The sequence below is a fragment of the Spermophilus citellus genome (genome assembly GCF_964194105.1).
Source record: "Spermophilus citellus genome assembly, contig: SCAFFOLD_36, whole genome shotgun sequence".
Classification (NCBI taxonomy): domain Eukaryota; kingdom Metazoa; phylum Chordata; class Mammalia; order Rodentia; family Sciuridae; genus Spermophilus; species Spermophilus citellus.
The window spans coordinates 1,340,690-1,360,142 of NW_027673039.1; the positions used below are offsets into that span (position 1 = coordinate 1,340,690).

The window sequence follows — 19,453 nt, forward strand, 5'->3', positions numbered from 1 at the left end:
TGACATGGCAGGATGCACGCTGCTTTCACGGGGGAGCTAAGGAGAACAAATTCACAGAAAACCTGTGCTCCCACCTATGAGCCAGTGTGAGGGAGCTGACACTCAGGTCACCAGCGCGGCCCCACCCCCTCAGGCCTTTGCTCCCCACAGGAATGTCGAGCCTCAGAGGTCCGTGGAGACCCTGCCCATCAGGACAGGGCAGCTGCAGCCTTCAGTCGCCCTGTTGTCTCCTCCCAGGGGCAACATGCACTCCCTTCATCCCATCCTGACTTGTGACGTCTTGGGTGGGGACAGGCCCAGGGAGAAGGGACAACCTGCAGCACCTACCTGATAACATAGTTGCCTTGGTTGGAGGCAAAAATCACGATGGGAGAAATGGAAGATTCCAAGCTCAGTGCAGGGAGGTAAAGCCCTCGATGTCCAGCATGTGCACCTCGTCCACGAACAGCACGCTGGGGACCAGCACGGACATGCCCTGGTCGATGTACTTGTTCACCACATTGTTGATCTCGCCTCAGACAAGGTCCCAGCCAGTGCAGGAAACGCCACCTGCTCTCTTCTCCACACCTCATTTCCCTCCAGACCCAACCCTGCAGCCTGGTTCTCCTACTGGCTCTCTGACCCCAGGCTGGGTAGTGGACCCATTCCAGGTTTGATGTCATCATTTAAAAACAAGAATCATGTCAAGTGTGGTGTCACAGGCCTATAACCCCAGCAGCCTGGGAGGTGGAGGCAGGAGGATCATAAATTGGAGGCCAGCCTCAGCCACTTAGTAAGGCCCTGAGCAATTCAGTTGAGACCCTGTCTCATAGTAAAATACAGGATAGGGCTGGGGACGGGGCTCAGGGGTCAAGAACCCCTGAATTGAATCCCTGTACCCTCATCTAAAAAAAAAAAAAAGAAAACAGGCATATAAGAAATAAAAGTGCTGGGATGGAGCTCAGTGGTCGAGGGCCCCACGAGTTCAATCACCAGAATAAAATAAATAAATAAGTCCACAAAGGAGCAAGGGAGACCCATGGCCTTGTGTCAAAGTCGACACCTTTCTAAGACCTCAAAGGAAGCAGATGCTGACCTCAGTGGAGCCAGAGCACACAGTGTGGCCACGGCTTCTAAAGGGAGTGAAGACTCAGCACCGTGCAGTGGGGGGTGCTCAGAGCCAGGAGCACGTCAGAGGCAGGGCCTCAACTTGGCTCCAGGTTCAGGCCTCACCACGTGTCCTCCCAGAGATCTCTGTCTTCTTTGGCCTCATCAACTGGCCCATCATGGACAGGATGTCTTGTTCCACCTTAGGAGAGAGGACTTTCTAAGGCATCTACCAAAGCCCATCCTCCTGCCTCCTGCGGGTCCCTGATGTCACTCAACTTGGAAGCCTGAGGTGAACAGGCCAAGCACAGCTCCCCTAGGAAGGATGAGGGGCTCCTGAACTCAGAAGGATCCCCTTGAGGTTCCCCTGACCTGCAAGAATCAAGCAGAGTCATGCGTGGTGGCACATATCTTTAAAAATTCTGGCAATTTGATTGGCTGAGAAAGGAGGACCACAAGTTGGAGGCCAGCCTCAGAAACTTAGTGAGGTCCTGAGCAACTCAACAAGACTCTGTCTCTAAATAAAATATAAAAAGGGCTGCGGAAGGGGTTCCATGGGTAAGCACACCTGGGTTTAAGCTTCAGTACAAAAAAAAAAAAAAAACCTCCGGCCAGGTAGGAAGAAACTCCAATCCCAATAGTCTCTGGCCTCTCCTGGGCAAAGGTCCAAAGGACAAAAAGCAAAACCAGATTCCCAGCAGAAAGCCCATTCCTGGTGGGGAGGAGGAGGCCCACTTCAGGATGAAGCACAAACCTGACTCTGTCCAGTGGGGCCCAGAGCAGCACCAGCTGGGAGCTGGAGGACTCAGGGCTCAGGCTCTGCAGAGGCAAGAGCCTCCAAGAGGCTGTCTGAAGCCCTGTGAAGGGTCCCACCAGGAACCCCCAGCCCGAGGTGGAGAGACGCCCCCAGAAGGCTGGCAGGGAGCCAGGGGCAGACAATGCCCAGAGATCAGCTGTGACAGCATCTGGACATTGGAACAAAGGGGCCAAAGCTCATGTTGTGCTCATTGCTGAGCCTCCCAGAGTGCTTCCAGGAGGACAGCACAGCCCTGACAACTTGTTCCCAGGGCCTTGGGCATGCGCTGGACCAGCAGGGCCTGTCCCTGGTGCCTGGCGTGGGCCACGTCCTGGTCATGCAACATCTCATCCTAGATGACCTCCTCCTTCTGTACATTGCCCTTGGGCAGGCCATGTCCTCCTCAGCCTCTGGGGCAAACTCTGTGGCCTAGGAGTCGCACCTGCCCTGCCTCTGCCAGCAGACCACGGGGCACTGGGACCACACAGAGCTCAGTGACAGAAAGGTCCCCGCTGCCCACCGAGGGCCCCCAATGGTGCCCTCTGTCTGCGCCCCGCAGCCTGGTGCCACTCTGGGCTCCCAGACCCGCCCGGGCAACACCTGAAACTTTCTGGAAGATTCTCTCCCCTTTCTTTTCACTCCTGATAAAGGAGCATCCAGGGGACTCACTGGAGCCAGGGGCCCGGGCTCTTCTAGGTGGTGATTTATGGGTGACATGAGGCCTTAGGCTCATCCATGCACCAGGGATGTGCAGTCACCATGGGACACAGCAGCAGATACAGGAGGAGCCACCTGGCAGTGTCCCCAGGCTCTGTATTCAGGGAGGGACACCAGGGAGATAAAAGAAGATGGAAATGCCGCCTGGTGCAGTGGGAAGGGATAAAGGCTGTCTGGTCCCTGTCCCCCACAGGGTTTGGATTTTGCACACTCTGCCTGCTTAAGTCACTTGGAGAGGAAGACAGAGAAAAACCATGGTGACTTAGGTAAAGGGACAGCTGCTGACTTTCCCCCACCCATCCCCGCTGAGCAAAGTGATGCCCTGGTCACCCAGGTCTCCCTCTGGCAGACACTTAGGCGTGCCACTGTCCCCGGGGAGCATACTTTCACAGCCCCGCTGTTGGCCTCCATGTAGATGATGTCCCTGGCCTTTACTCACTTCTTCTAGAGACTTTCAAAAATGCTGGGGTTCAGCTAAAACCAAACCAAACCAGACAAAGGGGGACTCAGACATCCATGATGCACGTTCCAGTTCCTTCTGACCCAGAGGGAAGGCTCCTTTCCATAAGAGACCTGAGGGGCCAGGCACAGCGGTGCACACCTGTCATTCCAGGGACTCAGGAGGCTGAGGCAGGAGGATTGCCAAGTTGGAGGCCAGCCTCAGAAACTTAGCAAGGGGAGACTCTCTCTCAAAACAATACAAAGCAAAATAAAAAAGGACAGGCCTCTGGCTCCCTGCTTAAGCACTATGGGTTCAGTTCACAGGACTAAACACAAGAGACAGACAGACAGACAGACACCTGAGGTAGCCAGTGACCCTAGGAGTGGGTGGGTATGAAGGTATGTGCCAGGGCACAAGAGCCTGGACTGAGGGCTTAGCACACCAGGAGGTGAACCTCAGGGTGACCGTGTCTGCCTGCAGGGGACAAGAGAACGTCACCATTACTCTTCCTTGCCTTGCCTTCAGGGGTTGCAAAGTGGTAGGAGCATTCTCACAGGGACCCAGCTGCCCTTAGAGGGTACATGTGTCCATGGCCATGCCCCACGGCACCCTCCAGGATGACCATTGCAGCTCCAGTTCTTGGGTTAGGGACACCAGAGCTTCCTGCTTAGCCACCTGAGGCTGCATTTGACGTGGCCTGTGATTCCAGCTCTCTGGGGTTTGGTCTCCTCCTCTATGTGACAGCACACAGAAGCACCCACAGAGGAGTCCAGCTCAGAAGGGAAAACATAAATTGGAATCCCCCCAAACTGTCTGGGTCGGGAGGCTGAGGAAGGAGGATCACCAAGGTGGAGGCCAGTCTAGACCACAGAGCTAGGCCCTGGGGCTGGGACACAGCTCAGTTGCAGATCGCTAGTTTTCTATGGCCAGGGCCGTGGGTTTGAGCCCCAGGACCACAAAAAAGCAAATCCTAGGGGCTGGGGATGTGGCTGAAGCAGTAGTGTGCTCACCTAGCATTCATGCGGCCCGGGTTTGATCCTCAGCACCACATACAAACAAAGATGTTGTGTTCGCGGAAAACTAATATATATATATATATATATATATATATATATATATATATATATATATATATATATATATATATATAAAATCCTCTCTCTCTCTCTCTCTCTCTCTCTCTCTCTCTAAAAAACAGCAAATCCTAGTGTCCTCCGGGCCCTGAGGATGTCCACACACATCTCAGAGTGACGGTGCTCGACAGGGCCTTGCTCTTCCCCAGGGGTGTGCACTACGCAAGCACAGCAACCTCTTCAGGACCTGGCTGGCAGACAGGTCCTGAGGCTGAGCTTTCAGAGCAGCTGTTACAGATGGCCACCCTGTGGAAACACATGTGAGCTCTTTCTCAGACAGAGTCCAGAGTCAAACGGGGGCTCAGGGGACACGACATGGACTAACACACAGTGCAGGGCTCCCTTGACGGGAGAGGGCCCCTAAAAGGCCAATCCAGAAACAAAGTAGGTATGTGGTGGCCACAGGCCAGGGGGAGGGACAGCAGTTGGCCATTCATGGGAATGAGGTCCCTTGGAAGGTCATGACAATGTTCTAGAAATAAGATGGGGGGTGTAAACTATGTTATGCATTAAAATCCTGCGGGCCACACACACTTAAAATAGGTGGATTGTGTTCAAACTGCACCCCAACAGAGCTGCCAGGAGCTCACCAGGGCCCAGCCTCTCTGGCCTCCTTGGGGCACTGTGCAAACAAGGTTAGGGCTGGGGAGTCCCCAGGCCAGGATTCATAAGCCTCCTTCAAATTCAGACACTTCACAACTCCACACAACACACCTGAGGTCCTTCTGTCCCAATATCTCATCCATGTGGGAAACTGCCCAGAAAGACTTTGGTTTGGGGGGGCTGGAGCTACCATGGATTGGACTCAGGGGCCCTCAACCACCAAGCCCCATCCCCAGCCCTGTATGTCATTTTATTTAGAGTCAGGGTCTCACTGAGTTTCTTAGGGCCTCGCTTTGGCTGAGGCTGGTTTTGAACCCGCCATCCTCCTGCCTCAGCCTCCCGAGCTGCTGGGATCAGAGGTGGGTACCACCTTTGTTTTGGAAGACGATTTTCCTCTTCTCCATTAGGCTCTTTTCTTAGAGAAGCTGGATGGAGCAGACCAATGGATGGCTCAAGTTTCCACTGTGTTCCTGTGTCCTCTCTCCTACGTTGAAGAGGACAGTTTTTCCCTTCATCTCTGGCACTTTATACAGTTGATTTTCCAGATGAACTGGTTCAAGGTGTCATCCCTGAGAAGTGGCCAACTTCTCAGAACCTCATTAACACAGGGTGGACAGGATGTGGTGAGGGATTAAAGAGAGAGAGAGAGAGAGGTTTGCGGAGCCAAGCTCCTGAGATGAAGGCCCCGTTAGGAAACAGAGAAATAGCCCTTGGAAGAAGTGACATATTCATGGTCTCCATAAAGCAGTGACTGAGAAACCACTTCAGAGAATCAAAGAACCATCAAATTTTAAAAGGGGGAAAAATGGAGAGATTCTATGGTGGATGGATAGTGGTCTAGAGGTGAGAAACTGAGTTCCAGAGAGCTCATAGGACTTACAGGGGACACCCAGCAGCAGAGGACTTGCAGTAACCCTGCCCCCCAGCCAGCACTGGATGCAGAATGACTGTGGAGCCTCTTTCTGAGCCTGAGGCCTTGATCAAGAAAACAGGGGAAATGAGATTCACGGTGCCTACACACACGGGCACACAGCTGCGAGGAGCCACAGGTAAAATACCTCCCCAAGCCTACAGCTGGGGACCTGGCCAGGCAACAGGGGACAGGTACAGAACTAGTGTGAGTCAATCATAACAACAGTGGATGAGTAAAAACATAATGAAAAAGAAAGAAAAAAAATTATGTCCACTTTGACTTTTTGGGGAGGTGAAGGGGCAGAATTGGGAATTGAACCCAGGGGTGACAGACACCTGAGCCCCGTCCCCAGCCCCATTTTTTATTTTATTTAGAGACAGACTCTCCCTGAGCTGCTCAGGGTCTTGACTAAGTTGATGAGGCTGGCCTCCATCATGTGATCCTCCTGCCTCAGCCTCCTGAACAGCTGGGATGACAGGCGTGCTCCACTGTGCCTGGCTGCCCAATGGTCATCATGTGGGGAACGAGATGGCAGAAGCAATTTCTTGACTTCACCACACAACTCCCAGGAGCAATGAGAGAAGGAAGAGCTACCTCATGAAGGGACCTATGTCCAAGCACTCTACAAGGTGTCACTTTATACTACACAGTGTTATCCTGAGTGTCCCATATGGCATCAACAGTGCAGAGGCCAAGGAAAGAGGCACACAGAGGTCACACTACCTGCCCAGTGCCACAGTGCTGAGGACAGGGCTCAGGACGGACTCCTCTTGAGCTGCTTGGTGCCCTTGGCTGTCTTGAGCCCTATGATCATGTGGCTGATGGTCTTGCCATAGCTGCCCATGGGGTTCTTGGTCTCACATGGCATCAGCTTTGTCACCTCCCCCTCGTAGACCTCCTTAGCCTCTTTATCTGCAGTCCTGGGAGGGACGGCCGATGGGGACATGGTGAGAAGTGGAACCATCCTTCTCTTCACATCCATCTCCTCCCCACCAACAACCATCTTCCCTCAAACTCAAAAAGCACAAGAACTGAGAAGTCACCCTCCAATATACAATGCGGAGACACCACCATGGGTGGAGAGCAACATTACAGGGAGTTGTGGCCCATGCCTGTGATCCCAGCTTGGGAGGCCGAGGCAGGAGGATGGCGAGCTGGAGGCCAGTCTCAGCAACTCAGTGAGGCCCTGATCAACTTAGTGAGACCCTGTCTCCAAATAAATACAAAACAGGGCTGGGAGGTGGTTCCGTGTTTAGATGCCTCAGGGTCAATCCCTTTGCCCCTCCTCAACAAAAAAAAAAAAAAAAAAAAAGGAAGAGATGAGGGTCACTGCTCTCCTGACAAATGGGAAGGCCACAGAGGACTTCTGCTGGCAGGTGGCCATCAGGCTCCCTGTGAGCTGATAGGGAAATGTCCCAAAGGCAGAGACACACGACCACAGGATCAGACACTCAGGCCACTTCTCACTGTTCAAGGGGGATGTTATCTTGTGAAGCCATCCCTTTGCCTTCTCTTCTCCAGAAACTCAACCAGGACAAGGACATTCAAGACAGGAAGCTAAGGACCAGCTCTCCTCTGCCTGGGGTCCACCTGAGAGCCTATAAATGGGGCTTTTGGAAGACACCCAAAAGAGAAGCCACATTCTGTGTTTGATGGACCAAATTCCCAGCTCCTGAACACCAAGTCAAACTTCCCAAACAAAGACCAGAGCAGCTGTGCACACCTCGAGACCCAGCAGCTCTGGAGGCTGATGCTGGAGGATCATGGGTTAGAGGCCAGCCTCCACAACACTGAGGCCCTGAGCAACTCAGGGAGACTTTGTCTCTAAATAAAATGCAAAATAGGGCTGTGGATGGGGCTCAGGGTTCGAGGGCCCTGGGTTCAATCCCCGCTACAAAAAAAAAAAAAAAAAAGAAAGAAATTAGCCAGACAACATAAAGGTATCAGAAAACTGTGTCAATCTTGGAAAATTCTGGGCTATTAAGCCTACTTTGATGTTTTTAATAGAACCTTTTCTATTCTGCACAGAGGAAATTCCTCCAAATGGAATGCCTGCCCATACTCACTGTCAGGGGACAGTGACATGAAATTCCTCCAGGAGGGGAAGAAAGGCATCCCCATCTCTCAACCATTCATATTTTTCTGGAAGTGTCTCGATGGTGACAAGTAGACAAAGAAAGGCCTGGCGGACAGTGGGCCCAGCTGGTGGCCAGTAGAGTGGCTGCAGATGCTGTCTCTGGCCATGTCAGCACAAAGGACACAGGTTTCATCTGCTGGCTCAGGTTTCTAAGTCCCTGACAGGGACCTTTATCACATCAAAGGAGTGGCACAGATGGGGACAGATGACCTTCTCCCCCTCCCTCTGCAGCTTTGCAGGAATTCAAAAGTGCAGGGACAGAAGGCTCCTGTCTGAGGGGAGGCCACGTCCTGCCCTTTCATTCTGTGGCAGGATCTAGAAATTTCTCCTCACCAGCTGCCATCAAAAGCCCCTGCTGTGTCCCCACCCCCCATCCCAAGGGCGACTCCCATCAAATGTGCCTGGTGACCAATACTTATTCAAATTTTGAAACATTTCAGTTCCCGCTGAGCCACTGAAACACAAGCATCTGTGTGAAGGCCATTTTATCAAGTTTTTGTCTCACAGAAATTTTTGTTTAATTATTTTTTTAAGTTGTACATAGACATAATACCTTTTTTTAAAAAAATTTTTATGTGGTGCTGAGGATAGAACCCAGGGCCCCACACATGCTAGGTGGGTTCTCTGACACTGAGCCCCTGTCCCAGCCCAGAAAAATGGTGTTTTCTTTTTTAAATTTAAGTTCTTAAAAATAATAATATTCAGGTATTTGAAAGGTTGTGATATCTTACTGGTCACAGTTTTTGGTTCTTTTTGGTACCAGGAATGGAATTCCAGGGCCCTCAACCCCTGAGCCCCATACCCAGCCCCTTTTATATTTTATTTAGATACAGCATCTCACTGAGTTGCTCAGTGTCTGGCTAAGTTGCTAAGGCTGGCCTCCAACTTGCTATCCTCCTGCCTCAGCCTCCTGAGCTGTTGGAATATGGTTCATATGTTTAATTATTGAGATAAATAAAATCATTGGCACATGTTTAAATATGGAAAAGTACCAGGCACCATAGCACACATCTTTAGCCATAGTTACTCAGGATACTGAAGCAAGAGGATGGTTTGAACCCAGGAGTTCCAGGACTGCCTGGGAAACATAGTGAGACCCTGAAAAATAGGAACTGAAAAGGGAAAAGAAAAAGATAAATTAAGAAAAAAACAATAGAGAGAAAAATTTTTAATGTAAAGCCTAGGTGTGGTTGTACACACGTATAATCCCAGCAGCTCAGGAGGCTGAGGCAGGAGGATTGAGAGTTGGAGGCCAGCCTTGGCAATTTGGGGAGACCCTGTCTCTAAATAAAATACAAAAAAGGCTGGGGACAGGCCTCAGGGGTGAAGTGCCCCTGGGTTAAATCCCTGGTACCAACAAATAAAAATAAAAAGCCTAAGTTCAATGTGACACAAAGCTTAGCTTTTGGACACAGTTCAGAATTAGAACTCTTCAGTTTACCATAAGTGACACACAGGGGCTGGGGTGGCTCAGCGGCCATGGTTGAGAGAGAGAGAGAGAGACAGAGAGAGAGCCCATAGTTGAGTGCTTACAGGGACCTGCTGGGGAAGATCAAAAGGCAGAGCCAGTCCCACAGAGAGGCACCGCAGGAAGACAGATTGCCAGCCACCAGGAAATCAGATGGCTGTGGGGGGTGAAACAGGGTCCCATGACATCTCCCCACTTCCAAACGCTACACCTTTCCACTGCATTTTCTTTCCTTCAGCATTAAATCAAAAGCTCCCCAAGTAGACTTCTTAGTCTTTTTATTTATTTATTATTTATTTGGGTACCAGGGATGGAACCCAGGGGCCCTCGACAACTGAGCCCTTTCCCCAGCTCTTTCTATATTTTATTTAGAGACAGAGTCTTGCTGAGTTGCTCAGGGCCTCACTAAGTTGCTGAGGCTAGCCTCCAACTTGTGATCCTTCTATCTCAGCCTCCCAAGGTAGGCTGGCTGCTCTTGCCTGTCTTGTCAACAGCACCAAAAGAACATGAGCAGTCCAATCAACACATCACAGAAGCATTTTTAAGATGAAAGGATTCAAAGCACCTGAGAAGTAACAGCCATCTGTCACTCCAACGTGACACTCACGGATAGCCCTGTGGAAGTACTCCATCAGCACCTCTGTGTTCTTGATCTCCATGGAGTAAACTTTGCTCCCCACCATGGGGCAGAAAGTCACCTTATTCCCAAGCTCTTGAGCAATTGCCAGGGCCAGGGCTTTCTACAGAGGCAAGAAAGGAAAGGTTTTCATTTTATAGCCTTGAAAACCTAATTCAAAGCCATCTATAAAAAAAAATTTATTCAAGAGGCTGAACATGGTGTCGCACACTTGTGATCCCTGAGACTCAGGAGGCTGAGGCAGAAGGATGGCAAGGTGGAGGCCAGCCTCAGCCACTTAGCAAGGCCCTGAGCAACTCATTGAGACCTTGTCTCTAAATGAAATATAAAAGGGTTGGGGATGGAGCTCAGGGGTTAAGCATACCTGGGTTCAATCCCTTGGACCAAATAAATAAATAACACTTACAAATCAGGAAGGATTTATTACATGACCTTCATTATATGTTAAAAGGTCAGTGAATACTGGATGATATGTGAGACCAAATCTGGAAGTGGTGGGTTGGTCTGCACAAGCTCCCCCTTATCATGCCGTGTGGTCAACTATAAATTGATGCTCAGTACCCTAAATTCAGTTGGCAGATGCTAAAGAGAACCAAATGGAACAGACATCTCATCAAATAACAAGTTATGGAAAGCAAATGCTCTTATGTGGGCCCAGGACTGGGAAATGCCATGGCCTCTGAGTGCCATTTCATCCTCCCTCTTTTCTGAAATGAGAATGAGGTCAGACCCCAGGTGTGCGGGCCACACAGAGCCTCCTGAGTTGCTGAGGGCATAACTAAGTTGCTGATGCTGGCCTCAAACTTTTGTTCCTCCTGCCTCAGCCTCCCAAGCTGCTGGGACAAGGTCAACTGGAGCTACTGCTTCAAAGATGGCCCAGGGAAGGCTCCTCTTAGATTTTTCTTTTCAATACCCTTTGGTGAAACCTCTGAGCAGCCAACCTGGGGATGATAAGTGATCACTGTCAGGCAAAATCCTCTAGCCCGTGGGGCAGAGGCTGGATCTAGTTCTGATCTTCTCCCTGTTTTCCAGTGTGGTCTTGAGCACACAGTAGTACTGATGCTGATGGCCTCACCTGGCAAATTAAAATACTGTTTAGATTATAAGGAGCCAACAAGGTGCCTGCAGGATGGTTTGGTTGGGACCATGTAGTCTTAGATGTGCCTTTAAACTTGGCTTTTTTGTGGGGGGATTGAACCCAGGGGCACTCAAACCCTGAGCCCCATTCCCAGCCCTATTGGGTATTTTATTTAGAGACAGGGTCTCCCTGAGTTGCTGAAGGCCTTGCTTTTGCTGAGGCTGGCCTCAAACTCACTATCCTCCTGCCTCAGCCTCCCAAGCAAGCCACTGGGATTAAAGGCATGTGCCACTGTGCCCAGCCCTTGCTATTTTTTGAACCTTAGGATCTTTCATATAGAAATCCCGCTATTTAGCTTCTTTTGGGAAACCTGATCTGGACACAGTGGCCCTCTTTTAGTGACAGGGCACCACATCTTTGGGCTTGAGCAAGTCATGATGCTTACCTTGGTGCGTGAATGGTTAGTCACCTGAGTTGGCAAGCTCAAAGCATGTGTTCTAATAGCAAAGGGAAAATGTCTAGAACAGAACACAGTGGGATGTGATTCCAACACCACAAGGCCCAGGGGAGGCCACAGGTGGCTCTGAACACCTGTTTTATTTTACTGGTTCTGGGAATGGAACCCAGAGCCTTGTATGTGCCAGGCAGCTGCTCCACCACTGAGCCCCAGGCCCAGCATTTTTATTTAGAGGCAGGGTCTCACTGAGCTGCTGAGGCTGACCTCCACCCTGAGATCCTCCTGCCTCATACTCCTGAATTGCTGTTCACCGGTGTGAGCCACTATGCCTGGTTTTCATGTCCACCTTCTACCCAGAATGACTCTTCCCTGTTCTTTCACAGCCTCCAACTCCCCATTCTCAGTTTCCAGTGTAGAAAGAGTGACCACGTCCCACTGAACAGCATCCCTTCCCCCATCCACCTAATACTGAAGGGGTGACCATTACCCTTGCATCCAAATAGGATAAATACTTGGGTAAGAATGGCTCCATGTCTGTCCAGATTTCTTCAATTAAAAGCTCATGAAAGGGGCTGGGATGGGGCTGGGTCTCAGAGGTGGAGCACTCACCTAGCATGTACGGGGCCCTGTATTTCATCCTCAGTGCCACATAATAGTAAATCAATAAAACAAACATATTGTGTCCAACTACAACTAAAAAAATATGATACTATTAAAAAAAACTCATCTAAGAAAGGCACAAATACCTACCCTTTCCCATGGAGCTCTATAAATCTCACTGATCTTTCCATAGCTTGTCATCTTGAAAGTCTAACTTGTATTTTTTTTGATATTTTAATATTATCAGACCTCCCAACTGATCAATCAATACCCACAAATATGCATCCCAGATCTTTATGGTGTTTATTTTTGAACAGGGTCGCATTACTTATATTTATTTTTAATTTTTTTTCTTCAAAACAATTTTAATTTTGTTCCAGGCCCAAATTATGGGAAGAACTTAAATCTAAAAAATGCTCAAAAATCAAGCCATTATAAAGTTAAGCACCCCTCCCCTTAGCAATAAGTATTGAACTGATATAGGTGACTGAAGTGATATAACTGATTTAGGTGTATATGGACACAACATAATGTCTTTATCTTTATGTGGTTCTTAGGATCAAACCGGGTCTCGCCCATGCTAGGCGAGTGCTCTAAAGCTGAGCCAAAATTCCAGCCCGCTAAATTGTATTTTCTGGATTAAGAAATTGAGAGCTGGGAGTGGGGGTCACGCCTGTCATCCCAGCAGCTTGGGAGGCTGAGGTGGGAGGATGGCTATTTGGAGGCCAGCCTCAGCAACTTAGGAAGGCCCTGAGCACCTCATCGAGAACCTGTCTCTAAATAAAATACAAAAAGTGCTGGGGACGTGGCTCAGGGGTTAAGCACCCCTGGGTTTGATCCCTGGTAGCTAAAAAAAAGGATTTCTCAGTCTTTCCTCTGTTTTTTGGGGACAACCTTGCAGTGCAGGTTGCTTGGCAGAATTGCTGGCCTCTAACACTGGATAACAGGAGTCCTCCAACCAGATTTTGAAAACCACAAGGTACGACTCTCCAGATACTGGCAAATATCTTTTGGGGGGCAAAACCAGGCGAGGTTGAAAATCACTACAGAGTTAATCTCACCTAGCTGGACTTCCAGAAAAAGCACACAGAGAACAGGAACAGCCCACAGCTCAGAGGTTCAGAGCTAGTGACTGTTTACACCAACGACACTAAACAGTGAGACTCAGAAAGCCCTGGGGACATCAAGAAAGGGAAATCAGGGGAGGGCGCCCTATCCAAAAATACCTCTAAAACATCCAGAAAGAAAGGTTCCAACCCTGAAAATCAGACTTCTTAAGAGCAACACTTTGAAGACAAAAAGTACCAAATAACAGAGAAAAACTGCACTGAAAGAAACAGCTATCATGCTCGTGCTGTGGTGCAGGCATGTCATCCCAGCAGCTTGGGAGGCTGAGGCAGGAGGATCACAAGTTAGAGGCCAGCCTCAGCGAAAGCGAAGCAACTAAGTGAGACCCTGTCTCTAAATAAAATGCAAAAAGTACTGAGGATGGGGCTCAGTGGTCAAGAGTTCCTGAGTTCAAATCTTGAGGTTCAATTCTTGGTAAGCTCCCACCCAAAAAAAATGGAAGACGACTTGGACAAGCTAATGTTCCTGTAAGTGCACACTGTATGGCATTCCAGCCTCAAAAATCTCCCCCAGACACAGGAATTCTTCATCCACCATCAGACGCCACACAACACACCCTGGCAACTCCATATGTACAACTTCAAAATTAGAATTCAAGATTTTATTTCATAGCTGCTTGTGGTTCTGCTTCTGAAAGGTCAGGAGCCTGCCCCAGGCCTCCCAGCTCATCAATCAATACCCACCAAGATGCAGCCCAGAACTTTATGGTGTCTATTTTTGAACAGGGTTGCATTAAGTCACTTAGAGCCTGGTGAAAGTGCTGAGGCTGGCCTCCAACATGTGATTCTCCTGTCTCAGCCTCCAGAGTCAATAAGATGACAGTCAGGGGCCACAACCCCTGGTAAGAGCCCACTTCTTTACATACAACGGCGCAGGCTCCTACTCTCCTGTGCCAAGAGGCCCTTCCAGAGAACAAGCCATGCCCAGACCAGGAGCTCTGGGAAGCCTGAGGATCTGGCCGATTCCCTTGCAGATCCCAATAAGCTCCACCGTGTGTCCTCTTCTGTCCCCTGGAAAGCCTGACTCTGAAGAAGAATTATCAAACCCTCTGCCCAATTCCAGCATTTAAAATCAGTCAGCAGTTTGAAGCTCAGCACTCAACTGAGCCATTTTGTGCCATCAGGAGACTTTCTGTTTCTCTGCCCGGAAAACACTAGAAGCCCCTTAAAGATCAAAAGTGTGTTTTTGTTATTTGTCAATCATGTGCATAGCCAAAATAGTGGTGGGCAAAGTTCACCTTCGAAAAAATACTGGCTGACTCATTTTTGCTCCTCCAATAATGTGCCACAGAAGATTGTTTTAATATTTTTTTTTAAATTGTTCATGGACATAATATCTTTGTTTTAATTTTTTAAATATTTATATTTTAGTTGTAGTTGGGCACAATATCTTTATTTCACTTATTTATTTTTATGTGGTGCTGAGGATCAAATCCAGGGTCCTGCATGTGCGAGGTGAGTGCTCTACCACTGAGCCACAGCCACAGCCCATCACAAATTTTTAGGAGGCCTTGGACCAACAGAAAGGGATTCTTAGCTGGGTGACGTGGTGTACACCTATAATCCTACCACTCAGGAGGCTGAGGCAGGAGGATCATGAGTTGGAGGCCAGCCTCAGCAACTTAGGAAAGCCCTTAGCAACTTTAGCAAGACCTGGGCTCTAAATAAAATACAAAAAAGATATGTGACTCAGTGGTTAAGTGCCCCCAAGTTCAATCACTGGTTTAAAAAAAAAGAAGAAAAAAAAAGAGATGCATTTCCCAAGCAAAGGAGACTTGAAAGAGTTCAAGGACCATCCCAGCAACCAGACCCCTCAGAGGACTCTCCTCCCCCCTCTGGCCAGGATGATTTTTATTCTAGAAGTATGAGTTTGAGATTAGATTCCTTTCTTAAACACACATGTGACCCATGTCACTAAACAAAGACTAGTTAAGATGTATTCCATTTGGCTACGACGTGAGTTTCGTCCTCTTGGGCAGCAGAAATCAAGGAGAACACAAGGACCTTTCCAGTTCCCAGAGGTCCCGCACACAGCATGGCTCTTCCTGCCATCTTCTTGCTTTTGATGAACTCTACTATGTCGCCACATGCCTGCAGCACAGAGGGAAGAAATGGTCACTATTACTGTGTTTCAGTGAGGAAAAAAAATGAAGTCCCTGGTCCAAATGATTCACAGACTCATCCAACTAACCCTGGGCACCAGCACCCTCCAGGCACTGCTGTGGATGCCCTGACAGTGGAGGTGTGAGAGAAAAGTCTGCTAGGCACAGTGGCCCACACCTGTGATCCCAGGTATGGGAGGCTGAGGCAGGAGGATGTCAGTTCAAAACCAGCCTCAGCCAAAGTGAAGCCCTGAGCAACTCAGAGAGACCCTGTCTCTAAATAAAATGCAAAATAGGGCTGGGGAGGGGCTCCGGGGTTGAGGACTCCCCAAGTTCAATTCCTGACATCCTCCACCACAAATAAAGAGACATAGACAAGAAACCAGAGGCTTTTCTTTGGCCCTTTCTCTTAATAGGAGGCTCCAAGGCCACAGTCAACAGCTCATATAAATTGCAGGTTTCTGTAGCTGCTCAGCCTCCAGGGAGACCACTGGCCATGACTCTAGGGTCCAGCAGCTTAGAGGCGGTGGAGTGCAAATCCTAAGCTGTCATTACTAAACTTGGTGGCCAATGGATGGGCCATTATTTTCTGCAAAATAATAATAATAATAATAATAATAATAATAATAATATACAGTAAGTGCTGGGACTTGGTACAGTTGCCACTTAACAAAAGTAGACCTGACTGGAAAACGAATGCTTGGTCAGGACATGGTGGCATAGGCCTATCATCCCAGGGCACCTGGAGGCTGAGGCAGGAGGACTGCAAGGTGGAGGCCAGCCTCAGCAGCTCAGCCAGACTCTGTCTTGGAATAAACACAAAAAAGGGCCGCAGAGTGGCTCCGCGGGCAGTGCCCCTTGGTAAAGTCCGGGCACCAAAGTGACACTGAGTCTGGGCGAACTCCTGGATGGTCCCCCCGCCCCCCCTGCCCCCCTGGCCCAGCCTGCTGCCCCTCTCATGCGTTCTTCTGGCCCAGGAGCCCCACGGCCACCTGCTTGGCCAGGGCACTCTCCACGAGCCCCAGCCCCTGCCCATGGCTGTGTGGCACAATGCGCGGCATCTACATGGTGCTCTCCACCTCCTGGATCTTCAAGGTGCCAGCTGGGAGCCCAACCCATCCGGAACCATGAGCCACTACCCTTCACCTGCCCAGGGGTTACCAAGTGGCTGTTGGTAGGGCAGCTGGCAAGAGCCCACCTCTGTCGGCGCCCCATTGGAGGATATTGGAACACCGCCACTCTCCATTGGCTCAGGCGGGCGCTCAACACAGCTGCCTGTAGAGCTCCGCCCACACACTTCCTGCTGTGTCACTGGGTTGGCTTCCCTGGCAACAGTGTTTCTGGCTTGCTCTGCGGGTGTGAGCGCAGAAGGACGGAGCCCTGGAGTTTTGCTTCCTGGCTGAGGAGCTGAGAGAGCGTGGGGGGGTGGGGGGCCCCCAGGAGCATTTTTCTGGGTATCTGTTTGGCACAGGGGATTGAAACCAGGGGCTCTAAATCACTGAGGCACAGCCCCAGCCCATTTTTGTATTTTATTTAGAGACAGGGTCTCACTAAGTATCTTAGGGCCCTGCTAATTTTCTGAGGCTAGCCTCCAACTTACCATCCTCCTGCCTCAGCCTCCAAAGCCACTGGTATTAGAGGTGTGCATCACCATGCCTGGCACCTCCTCAGAATCTTAATAAATGAGTGAAATTTATTAGAAGCAAATGGCATTGCACCATTTTGCAGATGAAAAGAAGGCATCCAGAGAAAAACAGAACTTCCAGAGATAAATGAGCTCACAGGAGGTTGAAAACACGCCTGAGATCCAGTCCAGCTGGGGGATTGCTGGTGCCCATGTGATTTCTTTGTCCTCTCTAGTCTGACTTTGAAATGTAATTATTTTATTCGGATCATTGACATCATTATTTAGTTGATGTTTGCCTCTTTCCCTCTACTGCTTTACATTATGAAGGTGGAGAACACATATTTACCATTTTAATTTTAATTTTGAAATGTGGTACACAGTCTACAAACCAGCTTCTAGATAAGACTTCTTATGAATTCAAAGAAGGTCCTAGAAAACACCCACCTGCACACTCACACACACTGTTGAATCCATGGTCTTTATTTTTATACTATGGATTGAACCCAGAGGCACTTTACCACTGAGCCCCATACCCACCTCTTTTTATATTTTATTTATAGACAAGGTCTCACTGAGTTGATTAGGGACTCAGTAAGTTGCTGAGGCTGGTCTCCAGCTTGAAATCCTCCTGCCTCAGCCTCCCAAGTCACCAGGATGACAGGCATATGCCACTGTGCCTGACTTCAATTATATTTTTATCCACTAATAGGTACTAAAGTGCCAGATCAATGCAATGAAACATACACCAATGATAATTCGGAGAACTACTTTCCAGAACAATGCACTGGACAATCCATCTCTGCCACCTCTCAGTTTCTCACTCCCATCAACTTTCACCTTAAGTCCTTCCACCTCTCTTCTCTCCAGCCCAAGACTGAGGCCCTCAGTCACTTGTTTTTTAACTCTTCTGCTCCCTGCCTGCCTTGACCTCTGTCCCATCTGAGCTTTGAACCTCCAAGCCCAGGGTCAAGCCTGCCATTCCTTCTGCACTGCTGCTCAGGAGGAGAAAGTCACTCATGATTCCCCAGGAGCCCTTGTGTCATCATGTCCTCCGACCTCAGCTGAACACTCACAGCTGTGCAAGTGATGATCTACTGTTGTATTAGTTAGAATGTTAGTATAACTGCATTAATGGAGAGACTCAAAACAATGGTGGATAAAGCAAAATAGATGTTATTTATTTTTCTCAGTTGGGCACATTGGTGCATGCTTGTAATCACAGGGCTCAGGAGGCTGAGGCAGGAGGATCTCCAGTTGAGGCCAGCCTCAGTAATTTAGTGAGATCTAATCTCAAAATAAAACAATAAAATGGCTGAAGATGTGGATCAGTAGTTAAGCACCCATGTTTTCAAGCTCCAGTACCAAAAAAAAAAAATTATGGTTATCTGCAAGGGATTTCCAAGAAAGAAAAGCAAAGCCCAGAACCCAATGGCTTGACTCAATTGTGAATTCTATGATATATTTAAAGAATGAACACCATCCAGGAAAGGTGGTGCACTCCTGTAATCCCAGCAGCTGGGGAGGCTGAGGCAAGAGGATTACAAATTAGAGTCCATCCTCAGAAAAAGTGAGGGCCTAAGCAACTCAGTGAGGCCCTGTCTCTCAATAAAATATAAAAAGAGGCTGGGGATGGGGCTTTGAGTATAAGCACCCCTGGATTCAAACTCCAGTGTCAAAACAAAGAATGAAACCAAATGCATCTCAAACTTTTACCAAATAAATAAATAGGAAGAAATGTTTTCTAATATGTTCCCATGAAGCCAGCGTCATCCTGGTAACAGCATCAGGTAAAGATTCTACAAGAAAAAACAGAACAAAACAAAAACCCAAGTAAATATCCCCATGAACATAGACACAAAATTTCTCACAAAAATCTGGTGTTAGTAAACCAAATTCAGCGGCAGGTTTTCTCATTGATTGTGGTGGAGCAAACCCAGGGATGCTCTACCATTGTGCTGTATCCCTTGCTCTCTTGGTGTTTTTATTATGAGTCACTGTCTTACTAAGGTGTGGATGCTGGCCTCAAACTTTTTGCCATCCTCCTGCCTCAGCCTCCTGAGCCACCTGGATGACAGATGAGTACCATTGTGCCCTGCTGAAATGAGATTCTGCCACCGCGTCAGACTTCCTCCACCTCTGATTCAGTGTGGCATTAGCAGATCTGTTCAGTACTGGGGGTGACAGGGAGCTCAGCTGGAGGCATGACAGTCTGCTCTGAAGTTGGTGTATGACCCACTGAGGAACACACGGGGTTAATGGCAATCGCTGGCAAGGTAGGTCCCCTCTGAGAAAAGAGAAATTTCCATTTCACTCCTGAAAGCATCTTTAAATCCCCAAATCCAATTAAAGTGGAAAGTCTAGTAACTTCCTCTGGGCAAATTTATAAAGAATTTAGGATTAATTGGCCTTAATGAAATTGAGTTCATGACTGGCTGTTTGTAAAGAACTCTGAACCACCTTGGTTTCAAAATGGCATTGAAGACAGAGAAATAAGCCAGCATCCTATGACCATGAAGAACAAATTCCAAAT

At 48.8% G+C, this 19,453-nt stretch overlaps 1 pseudogene across 1 annotated transcript; it reads right to left on the reverse strand.

The window, feature by feature from the left end:
* Positions 1-391: 391 nt before the first annotated feature.
* LOC308640206 (ruvB-like 1) lies at positions 392-16,357 on the reverse strand (annotated as a pseudogene). Its single transcript has 5 exons — positions 16,248-16,357; positions 15,199-15,285; positions 9,903-10,035; positions 6,456-6,602; positions 392-513 (listed from the first exon to the last, which is right to left on the reverse strand). The product of its transcript is annotated as a ruvB-like 1 (transcript).
* Positions 16,358-19,453: the final 3,096 nt, after the last annotated feature.